The following is a 6,573-nucleotide window of genomic DNA, read 5'->3' as shown; positions in this document are numbered from 1 at the left end:
GGGTAGATACATAAGCAAATAACATGTACTTTCTTGAATTTTCACTCTCGTTCTTGTCTAATTTTCTTAAATTTTGTGAGACATAAAATATTAAAAATTTACTACTTAGCCTCTAAAGATGATTGCTTTAAAGGTATAATTATCTTAGGGGATGAATTTGTTAAAATTACTTAATTTTTGTGGATTTAGCTCAACAAAAATAGTAACTGTTCCCGAAAGGATAGTAAGAGCATGTTAGTATTATGCTCCAAGACAAAATCAATTGTGTTTTGTTCTTCAGGGAAGAGTGTAATTTTCTAAGTGTGCATACATATGAATTAGTGTCTACTCCCTTGCTTCTTTGCTTTGTTTCCCTGCAGAACTATGCTGAGAAAAGTTCGTGGAAAATAACTTATCTCTAGAGAGCTTAAAATAAGGGGACTCTGGACCCATTATTATTATTATTATTATTATTATTATTATTATTATTATTATTATTATCTCTTATTTGATGGCCTAAGTCCAAATACAAACAGGATTAACACAAAATTTAGAGAGCAAACCCACATCCTCAGGGTCTTTTTTCTTTCAGGCTTTCTCTAGGGATATGGTGCACAAGTCTTGGTGAAGTCATGCACCTCGAAAGCTGTCGACCTGCTATTTTTGTGTTCTTCTGAATTGAGGACAACAATAATTTAGCAGCATTCACTGTTTTATTCACCACATAACCTTTGTACACAGTAATCAAATTCTGACTAATCCATGGTTTTGTGGCAAAATCAGTTGCCTGCAGGGATGCAGTGCTGTTTACCGGCAACCCTGAAGGGAGGCCAACAATGAATGTATTAATTCTAAAGTGTAATAGTCATATCCAAGCCAGTCACTAAACTCAGCACCCTACCTCCTGCCCAACCAACAAAGCAGAGGCTTTTGTTGATGGTTTAACCCTAGCTTTATGGAAAAGAGTTATTTTTAAATCTCTGTGTTTATAGCTTTTTCCTGCAGAATTGTGATTATTATGGAAGGGAGCACAGAGTTTCATATCTTAAAAATGAAAATGTATATTTTTAATTATTATCAAGGTAATCTCTACTTTTATTTAAAAGTATTCTGCAAACGTACCTATTCCACCTGGCCCAAATCAAGGGAATAATTGACATATACAAATGGAAACCACATGTTGGCAAAAAGCACTAAAACCAAATTCAGCAACAAATATATATTTAAAGGATGTGCATGATAATTTTAATGAGAAAATGTTGGACATCATAATATGCAGAAAGCTGTTGAAGTCTATTATAAAAATAATATGAAAGTAATATTAACTTAAAGAGACTTTTAAAAATAATTAAAATGTACCATAAATAGGAACAATGCTAGTAACAAAATAAAAGTAAGGTAATATTTTAAATGAATTAGCAAGAACTGAATGAACAATAATATGTCAGAATTTCAAGTAGCCAAGCTTTATATTATGGGTATTAGTTGCTATCTGTATACAAAACATACAGGTGCGTTGAAATAATTCTATGTAAATTTGTCTGTTCCATATTTTTGCAGAGGTAGCCAAGTGTGTAAAAGGTAGTCTTAGAAATAGGCTATGACCAGGAACAACCTGTATATTCATATGCCTGGCAAGCTGAAGCTCCTAGGTAGAACATATTTGTTGGTAAGTTGTTCACAGGCACCTCTGGGTGCTATTCGGTAATAGCTCTCAATATTGAACAAAGCAGCAAAGTGAAATAGCAGTTATATCAGTATTGTGAATAAAATGAACTATTTGTGTTAGAAAAATGTGAATGAACGAGTTGAATGTGAATGAATAAGCGGTTCTGAACTCTGGAAATCATTGTCCTATGATCAGTCTTTCCAAACAATTAAAATACAAATGGGACGTCTCAGTGGTTTTTGGAAACCATTTTCCCTACACTTTGAAAGCTTTACTGAACACATACAATGTTAAATGCATTGTGTGTGTTTGTGTGTGTGTGTGTGTGTGTGTGTGCGTGTGTGTATGAATGTTCATATATATGTGGGTGCACTCATCCGTGCCTGCATTTCTGTGACTATCTTTTATCATCATCAATATTAGCTGTTTTGTGTAGTTAGTTGGCCAAAAAGTCCCCACGATCCAGATATTTGTGCTAACTGCCACCATGTTCTAGGAACCAGGACACTGAATTCAAGCCCTCATATTTGTACAAGAAGGACTTCCACAGTGAGACATTTCTCACTTATACATACATATGCACACACACACACACACACACACACACACACACACAGAAGCTCCGGTGCTTGACCAGTGAGTAAGAGATCTTGCTGCTCAAGCATGAAGGCCTGAGCCCAAATCTCCAGGATGAATATACATATCTCTCATATGCATATTTATACAGTTTTATGTCCCTTCTTGTGTTAATATATGTGTCTATATTTATGAGTGAATGTAGTATATGCACATGTGTTCAGATGTATGTGTCTATACTCTAGTTCATGTATCTATGTGCATGTGCAGAGACTAGAAAAGCTTGGTAAGTATCTTATTCTATGGCTTCCTGCCCATTTCCTTAAGAAAGCATTTCTTATTGTATCTGGAGATCTGATATTGTCCAGTAGCTCCAACAATACAACTACCTCTTCATCTTCCACAGCATTGAAGTTACAGTCATAAACAGGTCTAGTGCTTTTGGGGGGATAGTTGTACTTTTGCTCATTTTGTATTTAGATTTTTTTTCATCTTTATTAACTCAAGTATTTCTTATTTACATTTCGATTGTTATTCCTTTTCCCCATTTCCCCCAACCCCTCCCCCTCCCCTTCTCTGTGGGTGTTCCCCTTCCCATCCTCCTCCTATTACTGCCCTCCACCCAACAATCACGTTCACTGGGGGTTCAGTCTTGGCAAAACCAAGGTCTTCCCCTTCCACTGGTGTTCTTACTAGGCTATTCATTGCTATGTATGCAGTTGGAGTCCAGGGTCAGTCCATGTATAGTCTTTGGGTAGTGGCTTAGTCCCTGGAAGCTCTGGTTGGTTGGCATTGTTGTTCATATGGGGTTTCAAACCCCTTCAAGCTCTTTCAGTCCTTTCTAAGATTCCTTCAATGGGGGTCCCGTTCTCAGTTCAGTGGTTTGCTGCTGGCATTCGCCTATTTATTTTCTGTATTCTGGCTGTGTCTCTCAGGAGAGATCTACATCCGGTTCCTGTTGGCCTGCACTTCTTTGCTTCATCCATCTTATCTGGTTTGGTGGCGGTATATGTATGGGCCACATGTGGGGCAGGCTCTGAATGGGTGTTCCTTCTGCCTCTGTTCTAAACTTTACCTCCCAATTCCCTCACAAGGGTATTCTTGTTCCCCTTTTAAAGAAGGAGTGAAGCATTCTCATTTTGGTCATCTTTCTTGAGTTTCATGTGTTCTGTGCATCTAGGGTAATTCAAGTCTTTGGGCTAATATCCACTTATCAATGAGTGCATACCGTGTGTGTTTTTCTGTGATTGGGTTACCTCACTCAGGATGATATTTTCCAGTTCCAACCATTTGCCTATGAATTTCATAAAGTCATTGTTTTTGATAGGTGAGTTATATTCCATTGTGTAGATGTATCACATTTTCTGTATCCATTCCTCTGTTGAAGGGCATCTCGGTTCTTTCCAGCTTCTGGCTATTATAAATAAGGCTGCTATGAACATAGTGGAGCGTGTGTCTTTGTTATATGTTGGAGCATCTTTTGGGTATATGTCCAAGAGAGGTATAGCTGGGTCCTCAGGTAGTTCAATGTCCAATTTTCTGAGGAACCTCCAGACTGATTTATTTTGCTCATTTTAAATTCATTCTGGGGATTTGGACTGAGTCCTTCATGCTTGGGCAGCAAGGTTTCTCACTGGTTAAGCTCCTAAGTGCCTCTCTCTCTCCTTCTCTCTCTCTCTCTCTCTCTCTCTCTCTCTCTCTCTCTCTCTCTCTCTCTCTGCGTGTGTTTCTTTTATGAATAATTTAATTTATATCCATAACTTTCTAAAATGTTCATGTGTATATTTTAAAGAAAATATTATTATACTTTTCCTATCTGGGAACAAAAATTGATGACAGAAGTCTGGACAGTGGACTCTCCTGTTATTAAGGACAACATATTCTAGGAGAGGTTCTATGTCTTATGCAGTGTAAAGAAACAACAGTAAAATGCTCCCATGCTTACTGCCCATTCCTTTTCTGCTCTGCCACTCACTCTTGCTGCTTGTAGAAACCATTCACCTGAAGAGGGAGAGAAAAATAATCAATGTCCAGCTTTGGAAGGAAGGGCCCCGCTTCTAAACTAGCGTTATCGGAGACGAAAAGTTTAAATTGAGCAGAAGTTCCTGTAAATCCACATGCACCCCACCAACTTCTCACATGTATTATGGAGAATGGTCTTCCTGAGACTAAGTCCGATGAGAAAGGGAGTCCGAGGAGAAAAACAAACCAGGAAAGCTCTCTGTCCAATAAACCTTAAAGATAAAGAGATGAACATGCCCAACCCCCCAAATCAACTGAAACGAATATCCTGTCAACATTTCACATAAAGATAGACTCGGGTACATTCATAAGGCTACAAAGACCTTTGTGCCAATGTAGTATTTTTTGTAAAAGGAAAAGCAATCTGATATTTAACTGAAGAATGACAGCAAGAAAAGGTTTTGTTGGATTGACTAATCTGGTGAGGGCTGAATAACATAGCCAGGTATGCCTGGCATCCAGCTCTTAGAAAGAAGTGGAGGCAAGAATAATTTTAAGAATCAGGCTGTCTAGCCTACATAGTCCGGCCCTCTCTCTCTCTCTCTCTCTCTCTCTCTCTCTCTCTCTCTCTCTCTCTCTCTCTCTCTCCTTCATATATATATATATATATATATATATATATATATGTGAATATGTATATATGACACAACCCTCATCAATAGCAAGCTAAACACTATGTGCTAATGTCCAAGAAAGTGGGAAGAAGCCTTTAAAAAGGGTTATACAGTAGCTGTAAATCAAAGCACCTAATGTAGAAACCCCAGCTCAGAAGCAAGTTACTGCCTGAAAAAGCTGAACTCACAAGAGATATTGGCTAGGGAAAGGAATGCCTTTTGAAATGATATTTTTTTTGTACATCAACAAAATCAATTGCTAATAGCAATATGAAGGAACAGAAAGTGTCTGTGGTGGAGGTGATACTGCATAGAACAGGCAGAAATCCTGAATGATGAAAAGCTCATTCCACAAGCAGGCTATGTACAAACTGCTTCCAGTCCACCCCCTGAATATTTACTTACACCTACAGAAGAAGAAAAAATAATTGGAAATCTTTACTTTGAAATAGAGAGAACTTCGGGCTCAGTCAGTTCATGCTACTGCATACATTTCCGTCAAAATATAGGAAATAGAGTTTACAAGATGAGGGCACTAGTATAGTATTGGGTCAACAGAAAAATAAACATCTCAATTAAAAATGGAGATAAAGACAGACAGTATTTGAAAAGCTCTGTAACAGACAGAGGCTATCACTATGAATTTCAGGATTCCATTCATGCTTCTGCTCTCTGACCCTGCTTCCACTCGCTGCATATTTTCTTACAAATTCTATAAATTGTACAGAACATATTATAATTTTCTATACATGTACATACACGCATGTATACATATATATCATGCACATACATATATATCACCTCTTTACAAAATATATATCCAAAAGGGAAATAGGCAGATAATTGGTGGTGAATTTTAGCAAGTACCTAATGCTTTGACTAGCTTTCAAATTTTTATAATGACAAAATGGACAATAAGTCAGCTGAAATGTCTTGCATCTGTTTTTTAACAGTGGCACATAAACATAAAGGTCTGACTAAGTGAAAATGAGTGGGGGATACAGGGTCATGGATTATTCTCGAAGTTTCTTTCTAATGGGTTTTCTTTGGAATCAAGTGTCCCCTGTGTTTCCTTGGAACAGTGGGATAAGTCATATACACTGCCTGAGCTAATTTTGTTATTAACTATTTGGAGGACGGTGTAATGTAGAGGAGTTCAGAGTTGGAATTCTGGGTCCGATTCATGCCTCTGCAAGGGACACTGGCCTTCCTCCCGTTCTAGATTTGACAGGCATGACTTTCATACCTCCAAAGTTGCTAGTACAACAACAGAAAAACCTGTTGTGGGGAGGCTTTGAATACTTTGGAAGTAAAAGGGGACTGTCTTTATGCCATCTCCATGACAATTTATTTTAGATGTGTGTAAAACTGAATTTGCACACTTGCTTAGATTCTTCTGTGGGATTCTCCACACCCGCAAGTGGCTACAAGCAAACGAATCCTAAAAGGATCAGAACTTCTGTGTTTTGGTTACAGAATTACAGACACAGAGTTTCTAAAGCCTTTTAATTGAACTTATTTCCGAAAAGGAGAAGGAGGTGGTACCATTTAGAGTCTAAGATGGTCACATCAGGCTTTAAGAAGGAGTGAAAACAAAAACAAAAACAAAACAAACAAACCCACAATAGCAACAACAACAAAACAGTCCTGATTTCCTACTTCTAAGCACCCAGAACGTACATACCCGGAGAAAGAAAGCAAGCCGAGCAGGTG

This window comes from Rattus rattus, chromosome 15 (genome assembly GCF_011064425.1).
Source record: "Rattus rattus isolate New Zealand chromosome 15, Rrattus_CSIRO_v1, whole genome shotgun sequence".
NCBI classification, from domain to species: domain Eukaryota; kingdom Metazoa; phylum Chordata; class Mammalia; order Rodentia; family Muridae; genus Rattus; species Rattus rattus.
The sequence above is the reverse complement of the archived record's forward strand: the minus strand, read 5'-3'. Positions refer to the sequence as shown.